General features: G+C 42.0%; 1 protein-coding gene across 3 annotated transcripts in view; it reads left to right on the forward strand.

The window, feature by feature from the left end:
- SMOC1 (SPARC related modular calcium binding 1) overlaps positions 1-16,979 on the forward strand; it is a 158,696-nt gene that overhangs the window by 65,970 nt on the left and 75,747 nt on the right. The window lies entirely within an intron of this gene.

Raw genomic sequence — 16,979 nt, forward strand, 5'->3', positions numbered from 1 at the left:
ATGGAGTGAGATGGCCAGGGACAAGGTGACAAATAGAAAGTCAACAAGCTGGCTAGAGTGAACCTGTCAGGTGGGACCCTGCTATGCATTGCCTGCATTAATCCATCTTGGTACAATTGCCTTTGGGTAGCTATTACTATGGATGTTGACTCCTTTTTTTAAAAGTCCTGGCTAAACAAGTACTGAGATGAAGATAAGCAGTTCCAGTATCATCTAGTTGTGAATCTATTGTGTGGTACCACCAGCAGAAGTAGAGCTACTCCAAACCAGTAATGGTCTCTTTCTGTCTAAACTATTTAGTACTACATAGGAAGAATTTTATCTGAAAGTAATTTTTGTCATGGGCTTCTGCTGTTAAAGACTATTTCTGCTTAAGTAGGAAAAAAAAGAAGAAAAACAGAATCATAGAATGGTTTGGGTTGGAAGGGTGTTTAAAGCTTGTCTAGTTCCAATTCCCCCCCTGCTGTGGGCAGGAGCACCTTCCACTAGACCAGGTTGCTCAAAGCCCCATCCAGCCTGGCCTTGAGCACTGCCAGGGATGGGGCATCCACAGCTGCTCTGGGCAACCTGTGCCAGTGTCTTGCTACCCTCAGAGTAAAAAGTGCTTCCTTACATCTAATCTAAATCTACCTTCTTTTAGTTTAAAGTCACTCCCCCATGTCCTGTCACATGTAAAAGGTCCCTCTCCAGCTTTCTTGTATGCCCTCTTTAGGTACTGGAAGGCTGCTATGGGGTCTCCTCAGAGCCTTCTCTTCTCCAGGCTGAACAACCCCAACTCTCTCAGCCTGTATTCATAGGAGAGGGCTCCTCTGATCATCTTCATGGCCTTCCTCAGGGCTTGCTCCAACAGGTCTGTGTCTTTTTAATACTGGGAGCCTCAGAGCTGGACGCAGTACTCAAGATGGGGTTTCACAAGAGCTGAGCAGAGAGGGAGAATCCCCTCCCTTGATCTGCTGGTCATGCTCCTTTTGATGCAGCCCAGGATACAGTTGGTTTTCTGGTCTGCAAGCACACGTTGCCAGGTCATGTAGAGCTTCTTGTCTACCTGCACCACCAGGTCTTTCTCATCAGGGCTGCCTTCAACCTGTTCTCTGTCCAACCTGTATTTGTGTTTGGGATTGCCCTGACCCACGTGCAGGACCTTGCACTTGGCCTTGTTGAACTTCATGAGGTTTGCACAGGCCCAACTGTCAAGCCTGTTGAGGTCCCTCTGGATGGCATCCCTTCCTTCCAGCATGTTGACCACACCACACAGCTTGGTATCATTGGCAAACTTGCTGAGGGTGCACTTAATGCCACTGTCCATGTTGCCGATGAAGATGTTAAACAGCTCTGGTCCCAGCACTGACCCCTGAGGGATCTCCACTCATCACAGATCTCCACAACAGGATTAACTAGTCAGTGTTTTAATGGTTTGGTTTTTTTTTTCTTCTAGATATTATGTACCTAATGAATTTGACCAATGAATTTGAGTTTATTGCTATTTGTTGAACAATATGGTCTAGCCTATAAAATGTTGCAAAGGCTAGGTACTGATTTTTGCATCCTCCTATAAAAGCAGTCTCTTGGTTTTGAGCTAAAAAGGAGTCTTTTAGATTCTTTTCCTTGCAGGCTGCGTTCTGGAGAAGGTACACTATTTCTGCCTCTTTGAGTCAACGTGAGTACTGGACAAGAGCTCATTTCTGCATAGAAATATTAAAATAGGAGATGCCATCGTTTCACAGAGTATGAATTTTCCTGGAGAAGCAACAGTAAGACAACCATCTTCTAACAAAAAAATCTCATCTCTGAATTCACACTGTACTGAGTTTCTGTGAGGTTGGTGTGTTTCCATTCCTTGGCTTGATCTCTTCCCAGTTCAAGCTGAGCCTTTTTTGTAAGTACTTAGTCACCTGAAGCATTACACACCTTCCGAGCTTGCCAGTTCAGAGAACTGACTTGAATAAAAATGTTCGGGGTAAGTGTGACTAGCACATGGCAACCTGTGATTTGGGGAGACTAGGCACTCCAGCTCCGTTTCCTGCTCTTCAGCAGTTCATTCAGTAATGGGTTTTTAAGGATCCGTACTTACATTTTGGCACTTCTGTAGAAACTTTTTTTCCATGCTAGGGATATAGGCAGGTCCCGCTGCAAGGCTTTTTCATGTAAGTTACCACATAGAAATAGTCCATTTGTTGAGTACAAACCTGGGGTTCTTCTGATTTAGGGCACTTTAAATGACTCCATTTTAAGACCAGTGCTCAGCTGAAGATCTCTGCTCCAAGGCAGTCCTCACTTTCTGTAATAGAATCCACTTCTGGGTATGAACATGGAGAACAATGAAATAAGCAAAGGATATAAATCTGTGTATCGGAGCCAAATACTGCTGTCAACCTCTTTGCGTGCAAACTTCAGACCTTCCCTCCCTTAAACCTTGCTCACAGGTGTTCAAAAATCTGGCTCTGGTTTTACCTGCTGAAACTTTCCCTCCTTTTTACCTAGGGATTAATGATGACTAAATTACCCTGCAAACTTTTAAAAGAAGTTTGTGTTGGGCTCTGCTTACAAATGAGGAAATTCCAGTGGTGGGGTGAGAGGGAAGAACGAAGCTCCTTGGCAGAGACTTCACAGTCATACTTGGGAATTGCAGTGAGTCCTAGTCCTGTTTGAGCCCTAACATACCTGTACCCTTAGCAGGCTCTGGGCACCCAGGGGGAAGGTGGCTGGATCTAGAGATGGATTCTCTGCAGGACAGCTTAGTATTGGTTTCAGATGGCTTACATTTTCTTAAGGATAGTTTGTCTGAATTTTTTTTCTTGCTCTTTTCCAGTTTGCTTTGCTCTTAAGTAATGCTAATGCTTTCTTGGCACTGTCTTGATACCCAAATGTAACTGTGGTGTGGTGCTTCTAAAAGATCTTTGCAAGAAACTGAACTACTGCTTCACTGCCTGTGGCCAACAGCTATGTGATATCCAGAGGCTTGTTAGCAGTAGGAAACTAGGCTATGTCACTGAAAGCAAAGAGGAATAAAATCAGCTTTTAAGATTTAAAATTTGTCATCTGGCTTGATGGAGCAAAACCAGGGCAACATGGAACTGACTTTTTTCTTTGTAGTCTGGAGTCAGAAGTCCTGTGAAAACAAAGGAATAAGCTGGTACTTGAGCTGTGACCAGTAACAGAGGATTGGGGCTTGAAATAGCATCTGGTGATAGAGCTGATTACTGAGTATGATTAGGGTGTTTGAGGGTCTGGTTAATAACTCTCTTTCTACTTGAATTCTAAATGAGAAATGGACTAATGAAGTTGTATGGGTTTGTAACTGGTACTGGGAAGAGAGAAAAGTTCTAGGTACCTGGGCAAGTTGAGAATGGGAGGGAAGGAGTTGGAATAGTGATGAGGAATGGGAATGAACCAGCAGCCTGGCATGTGACTAAACCTGGAGAGATGGTGCTTGGTGCATGAGCTGGTAACAATATTTGTATGTGTAAGATGTTAATTGCTAAAGGAAAAAAGTCTTTCAAAGTCAGTTATAGGAGTGGTCTTTCTGTGTGCAAGAGCTGACAGACTTCAGCTGGGAGTAGCAGAGATGACTCTTCTTGGCTGTAATGTGTTCTCAAAGGTTTTGGTATTTTCCAAGTAGGTACTGGAAGAGAGCTGATTAAATATGTAGGACCTCTCTGAATCTTGAGAGGATTAGAATTAAAAAGGAGCAAAGACAAAGAGTGAGCATGTAAATGAGAAACTGGGACTGTAACTGGGGTTACAAGGAGACTTGACTGGAGGAACATGTGGAGCAAACAGTCATGGCAAAATCAGGATTGACAAGGATAAGCAAGCTGATTCAGATAGAATTAGGCTGGAATCTTTACCGGTGGGTATATTTTTAATTTTTAAAGGTCCATGAAATCTTACAGCTAGGCTGGGTACACAGCCATTTCTCATGTACCTGCAAAACCAGTTTTAATGTGATTGTCGGCCCAATTTCTTAAATCAAACCAGGTACTCCCTCTTGGGTCACAGTTGACCTAAACTAACTTAATATTTGCCTGGAGCCCTATAAAACAACATAAAATCTGTTTTTTCTAACTCTTCCCTTCCTATTTGTCAGGCTGAACTTCCCTGGATTTATTAAACTTGATTCCCCTTCCAGTTACCTCTTGCCTGCTGGTATGAACTAAAAAGCTTGTAAGAAGTGGGATGATGCATGATTCAGCATGTTCAAGGTGTGTGGGTTTTTTTTTTTTTTTTTTTTTTTTTTTAGGTGAAACTAGGACTTAGCAATGTTTGCTAAGACAACTAGTGTCTGGGATAACTCTTCAGCTTGAAGAGGTTGCTGAGCTCAGGGGAGGGGAGGGAAGGGTCTTCTTCCTCAGAACAGGCTCCTCTTCATCCAGAAGCCCCCTGAGAGCTGGTTGCCCAGGGTGCTGATGGCACTAGTCTTGCCAATATTTAGATAGCACTGAGCTGCTTTTTGGGGAGTAGATGCCAACCGCCACTGTCTAGGCCTTTATTGTTATTATCTACTTACTTTTAAGCAAACCTCAACTGGGATCTGCAGCATTTCATAGCTATAGTGACTAGAGCTCTCCTGAGGTTTATATTTGAGCAGGGTGAGGGAGTGTGATCTCAAACAAGAAGACACTAGCAGGAGAAATGCATGCTGTAATTCCTACATGGGTGGCTGCAGGTGGATGGGGAGAAGCGATTACTAATACTTCATCTCCCTTGTTGTTCCCTGCCAATGCATTTACTTGCTTGCTATCCCCTCAAGCAGTATAGTATCACATGAGCAGTAGGCAGCCTACCCTTCAGTTGTGCTATTCAGTGATTAAGTCCTATGTCTGTGGGCAATATCCTCCAGTGAAAAGAGGAACCCTGATTATTTGCAACCCCCTTCACATGGGATCAGGCTCAGCAGTCCCTTAGGTTGTAGAAGGTACAAAGAAAGAAAGCTACTCAACCTTGTGTGGAAGCTCACTGTAATCTTCCAGATGTGATGATGGTATGAGTACTACTTACTCTTATTCAGTGTGAAGTGGTCACAAAAACCTGTTTGGGGAAGTTGGAATCACAGCCTGCTTTGAGTCTGTCAACTAAAAATGTCAGTTTGGTCGTTGTCCACTGTGAGAAGTCTGACCATTGAGCCTGAGTATGTGTTTGCACTGATGCCAGGGCTTAGACCAGATGGAAAGAGATCCAGAAAATCTGAGGAATCCAGATAAAGCCACAGCTGTTTTGCCACAGCTTTCTCAATAACATGCCCCAAAAAGGAAGATGAGAGACTGCAATAATCTTGCCAATTATCTGTGTCAAAAATTTATTGCGCAAAGGTCTTATATTTGCTTATATTAAGACTGATATCCTGCTCCCTTCAGGGAGGCAGACAGCAAAAGTAGACCAATATGGATATTAGCTTTTTTTTTAGCTTCCATTAGACAGGCATACAGATTGCAACACAGCTGAGCCCTTCCAGAACCCCAGTGAATACAACTGGAGGAAAGTTAGCCTGGGGAGTGCTTTGTGAATTTGGAGTAGAGGTGGCTACTTGTAAAGAAAGCTTGTCAGCCCTGGACCAAACAGCTCATATATGAAGATACCCCATTGGCTTGGATGGCATTTAACTGCAAGGGTCTTGGTTGTGTTTGAGGTGAAAAATACTGTGTAACTAGAAATGCTCTAAAACTTATTTCCACAGAAAATAAGGAAAGCATGTCTGCCTCTAGCAACAAGGAATCAGCATGAGTATTCTGCAGCTCCTCACTGAAAGTGTGAAAAATAGTTCATCATAGCTGGAATCACCCTTTCCACAAGCTGAAAACAAACATACTAAAATAAACAGTTTTATAGTACAAAATGTTGTGGAAAGACTGTCAACTTGAGAGAGTGAACAGCTTGTATGAAGATCAGTCACTGAGGTCTTTCTGCTTGGATGTAGGGATTATGTGTATGTATAACATGGGGGGCAGGGGGAAGGGAGGTGCTTTGAATGGAAAGAAATCTTATGTCTTGCTGGGGGGAAGCAATCATACCAACAACCTGGGACAGAATCAAGATATTTGTAAATGTTTCTTCTTTTGAAGACACCTCTGTCCTTGCTTCCCTTTCTACATATTAAAAACTGTAGACTGTATTAAAAACTTACAGCAGCAACCCTGACAACTTAGTGATGTTTGCCCTCACTACACAAAAGATGTTGAGGTGCTGGAGCATCTTCAAAGAAGAGCAACAAAGCTGCTGAAGGGTCTAGAGAGCAAGTCCTGTGAGGAGCGGCTGAGGGTTGGTTAGCCTGGAGTAAAGGAGTCTCAGGGGAGACCTTATCAGGCTCTACAACTGCCTGCAGGGAGGTTGTAGTGAGGTGAGTGTTGGTCTCCTCTGTCAAGTAACAAGCAATAGGATGAGAGGAAACGGCCTCAAGTTGCACCAAGGGAGGTTTAGATTGGATATTAGGAAAAAATGTCTTCACTGAAAGGGTTGTCCAGCATTGGAACAGGCTGCCCAGGGGAGTGGTTGAGTCACCGTTCCTGGAGGTATTTAAAAGATGTGTAGATGCAGTGCTTAGTAGTGGTGGACATGGCAGTGCTAGATTAACAGTTGGATTTAGATCTTGAAGGTCTTTTCCAACCTAAATGGTTCTATGCTTTTGTTCTATGATTCCTTGTAGATCTCAGCAGGAGGAGTTCTGCTGGGAACATCATACAAACAGTGTCTTTCACTTCAGTATGGAAAATATTCCTGACCTGTATAAACAGATTTTCATGCTAGTGTAATAGTAATATTTTTGGGTAGTTCAACAGTAGTGATAAAATGCAACATCTTAACTCCCAAGCTATTGAAGGCATGTGAACTCTACCTGAATAGGCTAGAAAACCTTGCACACTAACAATCTGCCGGTTTGAAGTGGCATTGGCTAGTTGGACTCTTAAGTAAATGGCAGGGCTGTAGCAAGTCTTGACCTGTTTTTTTATGTTTTTTGTTGGTTTGTGTTTTATTTTTTCAAGTTCAGCAGTCTGAACCCAGCAGCAGCTGAGTTACTGCTGCAACTTTGAAGAGAGACACAGGTAACTGCTGTAAAGGAATCCTGTCTGCAGAAATCAGAAAATGTATTTACTTTTCAGTGTACGCAGTAACATTTTTCTGAACATTGTCTGTCTCTGGCAGCAGATGATGACATTAAAAGTAACTGTAGTGCAGCTGACAAGGATTCTTCATTCTTGCCTCGCATAAACATTTTGTCTTAGAACAGTCTCTCTGTAGCTCTTCCGGCTCTTCCTGAAGCAACCAGTACGTACATCTTGTCTGTTATGGAAAGGTTTTTATCACATATTTATATAGTCATATTAAGTGACTTTTTCTGAGGTGGGAACAGGGAGCAAAGAGTTAGTTTCATACCAGCAGAACTGAAGTTCATATCCTGAACCTTCTATGCACAGCAGGTTCTTCCATTTGTGATCCAAAAAAACTTTAGTAGTAGAGAAAGCTTCTCTGCTACTGCCTGTGCTGTCCCAGAAAGCTTTGACTGCTTGACAATCTGAGGAAGCATTGTTCAGCACTTAATTCATACAAAGGGCTAAACTCTGCGGGTGGTTATCCCTACAAAACTGAAGGAAGCATTTGGTTTAAATGTAAGTAGAAAGATGAGAATTATTGTAAACACTGTGAAATACAATGCAAACAGAACTGCAGAACAAAGTAATGAAACAATGACTCTTTCCTTTAGGGAGTTAGGGGGAAAATTTTATTCTGACTTTTTACAGAAATTTCAGTTCTGTTTTGTACATAATTTCCTGATTCTTTCCCTCTTGCTCTAAATTCCTGGCTGGCATATTTTTCTTGGTTCTGAATTTAAACCTTGCCTTAGACTTAATGTGTCTGTTTGGATTGCTGTAGAATCCACCAAGGTGGGTTTGTCATTTGAAGCAGTGAATGTCAAGCAGTTGCGCTTGGGATCCTTTATGGTGACAAAAGCATCCTACTGGAGGGCTGTTCTGAAGAGTATCTTCTGGCCTGCAAGCGTTAAGGTTTCTAAATGGTGCCTTTAAATGTTATCATTTGACTTTATATAAAGTTGAGTCTCTGTGAAACTACCTGTCTGCAGATCAGACACATGCCATCTTAATGTCAAACACATGCATGTATTGGTAGGTGGACATCGCTGCTGCAGCGTTTTATAGGGGGAGCAAAGAGTACCTCATAGCTATTAACTGAACAGTTAATACTTCAGCTAATGAGAATGTGTCTTTATTGTTGCCCCTTAATCCATAGGCTAAAGTCCACACAACCTCTATGATATTAGAAAAACCCTTTCTTTTTAAGAGCGCTGGAATAATGTTGGCCACAGATGTGAAAAACCTGCTGCTTTCACAACAGTGGCAACATGAGCTACCCTGTATTTAATAGGGGAGCATGAATGTATGAAATTCCTGTCTTTTTATTCTTCAGTTTCACTGTCTTTGACACTTGAGAGGAGTAATAGGGAATAGGAGTAACCTCCTTTATTACTCTGTATAGCTGATGGGGCCAGAACCCAACTCTGAATGTATCTCCGGAGATGGCACAGTGGGCTTATGGAAGGAGACTCAGCAAGAATAGTTATGTCCCCAGACAGAAGCAGTAATAGAGCTTCAGAAGCTTTGACGCTGAAGTGTTGATGATAGTACATGTAAAGTCAAATGAAGTGGGGAGAAGCCCCTGATGCAGCAGTCTTTCCCTGAGAGTTACCTTTGGCTAATCATTCTTTAGATCATTTAGAGGTAAGAATATAGTTAAGAAAACCAAACCCTTTAATGTTCACAGTACCCCACATCGTCTCCTTTTTTTTTTTTTTTTTAATACCCTTCCTGTGCAATGGAATTTCAGTCTTGGCATTCAGTTAGTATACCTCTACTGATGGGCAGCCAGCCCTTGCTGGGTTTTGAGCTAATGAGCTCAGCTATTTCTAATATCTACTTCTTGGTTCTGCTGTTGGCAGCAGTAACAACCACCATAATGAAGGCTGGATGCCAGCTTCAATTTGAATGCCTCTTTCAACATTTTAGAAGAATTGATTTAAGAAGGACTGAAACTTGTAGAGCTATGGAGTTTTAATGGGTGGCATTTTCCATCCTGGAAGATTGACAAGAACGAAACATTTGTGGTCTAAGGAGTGCCTTTGTACAGTTGTATTTCCATTGGAGCTCAACTTTGAAGATACGGTTGCCAAACTGTTGTAAACTGTTTAATCATCATGTCTCCTCATGGGGTGATCTCCTAGCAGAGGAGTTCCAGAGATGGTAGTGCTCTTCATGCACCTGCCTTGTTTACAGCAATGTTGTCTGATACACATGGCTGTGACTGAAGTGAGACGCTGGCTGTGCTGTAGACTAGACAGTGGAAAAGTGGATCTGGCTTGATTGTAAGCTCAGTTGTATCTGTTTTGCTGTGCGTGTGTGTTGTGTGCATGATAGAGGGGATTGACAGACTTGCCTAGGAGACAGTGTTCAAGAGGTTTCAAAACTGTCTTTGGTAAGACTTGATATCTACTGTTTGCAGTGGATAGTCCCAGGCATGTACAGAAAGTTTAGTCTTATTGGAGAGAATGAGTGACGGGAGGAGCAGCTGTGGTTTTTACCTTCTTGTCAGTTTGGGATGTTTAGAAAGCTTATCAGCTGACTTGGCGACTTCACTTAAAGTAGGTGCCCTGCTCTTCAGCAATAACACTGGTGTAAGGAAAGGGCCAAGTACTTTGAGTTCTTGAGAGAAAGGCAGCATGAGATGGTGCTTAAGAGAAGGGAGTTGGGATGAGTTGATGTCAGGTGATGAAACCAAATTTGAAGGGCTTTGGATTTCAAGGGAAGCCCTTTATAGCTATCAAGCTGCTGATGGAAACTCCTCAGAGAATTTTTACTTCATCAAATCGATTATTTAAGAATGCTTCAAAACTTGGTTTTAATCAGACATGCTTGCAGTTAATATGTATCCCCTCATTACATAGCAAAGACTCATGTGATAAGCTTATTTGACATCAAGACTTTCCTGCCCTTTGAAACAAGGAAGAAGTGTTAAACTGTTCGTTACAGTGTAGTGAAAGGTATTACTGTAGTGTTGGCAAACTTGCATTAATAGAAACTGAGACAAATTAAAGGGAAGAGTCTTACACTGTTGTTCTTGAGCAGTGATAGGCACCAGAAAGGTTCTAGTGGAATTATTAGGAAGGAACTAAATACAGATGGAGGGGAAGGTCAGTGCGGATTACACAGCTGGATCTAATGAGGTAAACTTCCATATTCTAACACTTCAAGAGCTCAGAACTGATGGCCTCACAGCTTTCCCATTCCATCTGCAGTACTTCTCTAAATGGGGAAGAAGCTTTCCTAGGCTGACCGCATAGCTAGTCCTACTGAAGGGAGTACGAAGGGGAAAACAGGCTCGAGGAAGTATTGTTTCATAGCCGCTTTCTTCTGTGGCTAAACTTCCCTTGCGAGTGCACAGAACTCTACAAACCCTAGAACTGACTTTTAGTGGTTTATACACTGGAGCATAAGAAAGCATGTACTTCAGTCTCCTCTGTGATTAGAGTCAGGGTCCAAGAGAGTTTGCTCAGGGTCGTGAAGAACACATGCGATGGCTTAAAGCCTTCAACATGATAGCATTTCTGTAAGGGTAGGGATCACTCTTCCTGGAAATTTTGCTTGAGATACTTTTGTTAAAGTATACAGCTGACATTACTTCAACTCTTCTGCTTTCCATAGAGCTGCTTCGGAGGAGAACATACCCCATTACAATGGAATAGCTGACTTCACATACCTTCTAGTGACAGCACAAAGTTGTAATCCTCCTATATTTGCTAGGGGAGAAGAACAGACTCAACTATCACTGTGACAAACTGAAGTAGGGGATATGGTTATCAAATGAAACTAACTTGGCATAAATTCTACAGAGGATATTTTGAGTTTGTTTTTGAGTTTATTCAGCATAAACAGAGGACTCCCTAAACCAGAAAGACTGGATGAGGTTATTAAACTATACAATTTACTAAAGACAAGATTCCACCTTTTATGTCAATGGAAGTTTTACTGTCACTTTCTTTGAGACAAGAAGTTCATTGCCTGACTATGCAAACATCTGGATTTTCTATCTGGTTCAACATGTATAGTAGCAGAGCTAAAGAGAAGAAATAGTCCAAGTTAAACATGCCTTCTCTTGTCAATGTGTTTGACATATTAAATTTAATCTCAAGTTTGTTCTAGGCTTACATGTAATCTTGGCTGCAAGAATGATCTGAGTAGGAGAGTGAGCTTTGACAGAAGCTGAAGTAATGTTATTTCAAAGGAATTAAATCAGTGTCTACCTTAATATTGCCAAACTTACTAGAAAGGTTTAGAAGTTGCATGTTAGAAATGTGAGACTTGAGCTGAAATTTATATTTTGTGCTTTAGTTTTGGTTTCTTCTTTTTTTTCAGTTGATCAGCACACTGATTTGTGGTACAACTTACGAGATGCTTAGACTTGATGTTTTTAAAATTGAAGTCACTTTTTATGAAGGTGGTAGAGGAATGTCAAAAATTCTCTGGGAGAAGGGGTTATTTTAATATCTGAAATTAACTTCTTGTCCTTGATGTCTCTGGCATTTTCCTTCCCAGAAGTCAACTGTAGTTATGCGCTTGTATAAACTTGCACCTCAAAAGCAAAAAGAGATGATTTTAAGAGTTCACTCCCTAGCTGCTATGGATTTTTCTTTTTCTGTTAAAAACAAAAACACAACAGAAAACCCAGTAGAGCTTCTGTGGGATGTAGCCAGATTCTAAGGGTTTCTCCTGAACCTTAGGTGGAGTTTTCAAATATGCTGTTAGACAACCTTTGGGTCTAGTACCTAATCTTAAAGCAGAGCACAGCTGCTGCATCATGTTTGGGAATCAGTTTGTGAAGAATACTGAAGTATCCCTAGCTACAAGTGTTCTAGCAGATGAAACACAATACTTAAGCTCTCTGCTTCATTGTAGTGTCTTATACAAAATAAAGGTTGAGATGGCATGGTTGGAGGAAGGGAGAATCATTGCAGAAAAGAGGCTTCTAGCCTGTAAGGGCAGAAGACTGTCTTGGATCCAGCTCATAAGAACACATCTAGAGTTTGCTGGTTTTATTGTGTGATCCATATGTTTGCCTCGCCATCACCATCCTCAAGCACAGGCTGTGCTTTGCATTCTTGTTTGCACAGCTGGGGGCCTGGGGTTGAAACAGAAGTGGTACTTTAACTTAGAGTAGAGTCTTCATTTTGCAGGGATGAGTCAAGGAATAAAAGTATTACAATATCCTTCTTTTAAGTCCCTTCTGTCTGGGGAAAGTACTGTGCCCTTCTAAAATTTGTTGGGGAAAGCCTGAAGTCTTGGTATAAAACTGTAGGTTTCTAGAAAACACCCACAGGAGGACTTTGGGAAACTTTGGTTTAAAAACAAATTCTTAAACCAAAGTCATCCAGATACAAGTGAAATACAAACTTTGATATTCCTAAAAAGGGAATATCAAAATAAATAAATGCCTTCTTCCCCCCTGCCCCAAAACATGATACTTCCAAGGAAGCTTGCTTCAAAAGTCTTTTTTTCACTAGATATGTTCTGAGGCTGCATGGGCACTTTCAGGACAGACACTGGACACCCTGGTCAGCTGTTGGGAGTTGTAGTGGCTCTGGCTGGTTGCTGCCTTTCTGCATGTGGAAGACTGCAAGCCCTGATCTCTGCCAGAGTTTCTAAGCCTTTCAAATGTTCTCTTTGTATTTTTAGAAGCCAGGCATTTTGAGTCTTTGTTTTAGAGCAGGATCTTTGATACCTTTGAGGCCTTCTAGGCTTCTGGTTCCATGGCAGGAAACTTGGCTGAAGTCCCAAAACTGTGGTTGAAGGTGAAGTCCTTATGCCCTGTAGGCAGCCTGCCATGGGGTTGGGAGTCTAGCTGTGATTAAAACTGAGACTTGGCTCCAGCTCTTCCTCCAGTATGGCTGGTTGCACCAGTTTGGAGCCTGAAACCAAGGCATAAATCTGTGAGGTTAAAACTAGGAAATGTGAAATGATGCTTTCCAACAGCAACAAAAATGTCCAGAAGTTTATAGTCTCCTCTAATGTATAAAAGGGTATGGTTTTCCTGGGGAATTCTCCCCAGGAAGGACTCGCTCATTTGTACTTAGGTCAGGCTAGTCTGAGTGCTTAGACAAATGGGTGGGTGATCTGTGCCATGTGAACATACCTAAATCGATCACTTTTTCCAAAGATGTATTCTAAGAGTATTCAAACTTTAAGTCTGCCAAAACAGGGGTAGGGCATTGCATGTGCAGTTTTCTCAATTTCTCTACTCCTCAGCTTAGTTAGGCAGCAGCCTGCGGTACTCATCAGAAGTGAAGCTGCTAAACAGCAGAGGCACCTCTGTTTTGATCTGTAGTGGACTCTTGTCTTGTGGATGTTTCTTAACAGACTTCTACTTTCTCGTGTTTGTGTCACTTACGTCCCTTGCTCCCTTTCCCCTGAAGCCCTGCTAAAGCATGTTACTCTGGTACAGCAATGCCTTGGCCATTTCTCATTACCTCCATCACAAAGGGCTGTGCTGTTCTGTTGTGCTTATAAGGTACCCAGATGGTAAATAGTATGAGTGACCACCAAGCTCATTTTCACTTGTGGGGTCAGACCTTTCTCTGCTAAATAACACAAGTGTTCCCAGCTGCTGTGCAGCTGCAGGGAGTCTGCTTTCCTTCACAGGCATTAAAACCCCTTTAATCAGTGTTTGTTGTTTGTCAGCAGTGGTGTTGAGGTGTGGAGAAAAAGAACAGATATGCTTTGTTGGCAAAGTTAACTTCATTCTGACCTCTTATCTTTCCTTTTTCTTTTCAAGTCTGAAGAAGCAGAAAGTAGTTTGGGAAGTGGTTTCTGCAAGCACCTGTGTAAATGTATTTGCAAAAGGAGGAGGTTTGTGTCCTTACGCAAATACAGCATTTGACAGAAAAAGATGCTGTGAGAGCTTCATTGTACTGGAAGCTCTCTAGGACAGGGACTCAAACTGACTGGTGTAGGAGCTCTGCAGGCTTTCTTAATGTAAGCAAATGCTATGAAAATATGAATACTGTTGTCTAATACTAGTATTACTTATGCTTGTCTTAGTGTGGAGTCTGCATTCAAGGGATCCCATTTGTAACCTAGTCAATTTTAACATTTCCCTGGAAAATAAACTCACAAAAACTAGCAGGGACAATATTTTTTTTTTTTTTTGGGGTGGAGTTTCATGTTTGCATGTTGAGTTTTGTTTTGTTTACTTCTGCTTTTAGTTGTTCTCTTATGGAAGAAAAGTGAGGATAGAAAAGAACTGATAAGCCAGTGACACAGTCTTCAGCCCCATCATCCGGTTTTGGATGTAGTCTGAAATAAGTGGGAACACAGAGACCAAAAGGAGTCATTGAGAAATCTCAGAGTTAAGATAATTATTTCCCTCTTCTTTCTAGATGAAGCTTGGACACCTGCCGGTGCTGCACGTGTGTGCAGGGTTACTTTTTCCCTGAGTCCAGATCTGTTTGCATTGTGTGTCTATGTGTACGGCACCAAGCACTGCTCTGTGAGTGTTGATTCTGGTCTTTGCAAAGCCTGTTTGTGTGGGTGTCCTGAAGCTGTTAGGACATCAAGTTTTGATTTGGCCTTCAAAGGTCATGGTAGGACACTTGGTGTTAAAGGCAGAATACTTTATCTTGCTACTCTTTCTGTGAAGGGACCAGAGAATCATGCTATTGCCTTGGCTGTGTCTGGGGAGGGTTGGTAGCCAGGCATCAGTGCATCCTGTGCATGTTGCTTACAGCCCTCTGCTTGGCTCAGTGGTATTACCTGCAGTGACCAAAGTGAACTTTTGGAGCAGGGCTGTGCTCCTTGCCTGCTTACTCAAAGTGGGAATGGACTAGGAGTGAGTAGCTCTTGAATTATAGTCCGAGCTATAGGTCAATTAAAATGATCGATTAAAGTGCTCTCTCCATTGGCAGACACACATTTCAGCATTCATCTAGTGTTTTGCTTCAAGTGGCTGAGGCTGCTTACAAAGGAGAGCAGTTGTGGTCTCAGACAGCAAAATGCTAGAAAGAAAACTCTAAGCTGGGTAGGAGGGGATGGACGCTCAAAACAGCTAGTATGTTAAATGTCTGTGGGTGGTCTGTGTTGATCAGTTCTGTAGCATGAATGCTTACCAGCTAGAAACAGGACAAAGAACCACCATTTTTACTGTCTGAAAGCTGGCAGGGCTGCTGAGCAAAGACAAGGGCTCCGAGCTACAGTGGAGCAAGTGTCCTGCTGTAAGGGGGTGTTTTTGAAGCCATTCAGTAATATCTCTGGGAGATCCAGCCTTTCTGGCAGTGCTGTCTGATGACATGAGAAGAACCCTGATCAGACAGGTATGATCCTGGATCCTTCTGGAAATTAATGCAGACTTTTACAATTATAATCTAGCCAAACAAAACAAGCACCATCTTGTGCAAATACGTAAACCATAAACTTTTTTGGCAAGGCAGGTGTGGCATCTTCAGTATCTGGAAAGCACCTAACATGCTGTGTGGGCTCCCTACTGTATTCCAAATTATAAATGCTAAAAAAGCTTTGATTTATTTTATTTATTTTTTTTTATAATGTGGTTCTTGGCTTAATTTGGGTAGGCAAGAACTTCATAGACTGCATTGGGGTGCTCTGCATGTTTCCTCAGGCCCTCATAATTAATCAATGCTGAGCTGTTCCTCCCTATCCCTCTGGAGGAGGCACTAGAGAAAAGCTGTTCCATAGCTTGTTTGTCAGCTCTGAGAAGGACTGTCTAATCTTCAGAGATACCCTTTCTGGAAGGAGGGGTGTTCCTGGCCCACAAAGCCCTTCTGTACTGTGCTTTGGTACGGGCTGCAGAAGGCTTAGGTGAGATTTCATGATATAAGCTCAGTTTCCAATTAGTTTGTAATATGGTTTGCTGGGAACCAGTATTCAAGCTTTTTTTAGTGTACCTCTGGATAACTGATCTGCGGAACTCTGCTTCTGACACAAGGAATTTTCAAAACATTTCATGCCAGTAGCTCAGGCCCTCAAGCTTGTGATAAATGGCAGATGCATGCGTTCCTTCTAAACCAGAATGGCTTCTGTGTTTAACTGAATGCTTAATTGCTGTATCTGCGCCATACTGTGCTATCAGGCAGCTCTGCTTTTCAAGCCTGTTTATACAGACAGCTGAAAAGCCGTGCAAGTCTTTCAGGGTCTCTGACATCACGCGCTGGGAGGAGGCTTCAGCATCTTCAGTCTGATGCTTTTTGCTGTATGTTTACAGTCACTGGTGATCTTTGCACCTCAGGGGCTACAGAAAGACATTACTGTAGCCAGAGCAGTTCCAAGCTCAGTTGTGATAGTCCTAGCCCTGACAAGAACTGGGTAAAAATCTGGTCCAGCTTTACAGTGTTTTTATAGTCTAGTCCAGGTCTCTATAAACCACTTAAAATTTGCCTTCAGATTTAAATTTTCCTATTTCCCATTTGGAACAGGTGTTTCCAGGTTATAGAAAGTGTTGCAGAAAGGGAACAAAAACATTTTAAAACCTCTGTGCTGTTACAAATTTTGGCAAGTCTCTGACAGATGAGATTTTTAAAAAGTTTGCCCCACCAAAAGTAAAACAAGTGCAGACCTTGCTTACTTTTCCCCAGCTGTCATGTTTAAATAGGGTATTCAGTAACGTATGAGTCTTCAAAATATTCAGCAGTACAGAGCTAATATGTTTTTATATGAAAATATGTAACTTCTCAATTGTTTTTAATCTTATTTAATTGGGGAAAGAAAAGGGGTAAAGAATTTTATTTTAAATGTCAAAAAACAAATTTCAGAGATGCATGTTCTTGGAGTGGTTAAAAACCAACCCAAACTAGGCTTCAGGCAATGTTTTTTCAACAGCTTTAACCTCAAAGCACAGAGCAGACAGCTTTGTAGGCAACTGTAACAGCAAGGTGATTATGGCAATGACTCACACTTCCCTGTAAGGCATCC

This window comes from Falco punctatus (genome assembly GCF_963210335.1).
Source record: "Falco punctatus genome assembly, chromosome: 7".
Classification (NCBI taxonomy): Eukaryota; Metazoa; Chordata; class Aves; order Falconiformes; family Falconidae; genus Falco; species Falco punctatus.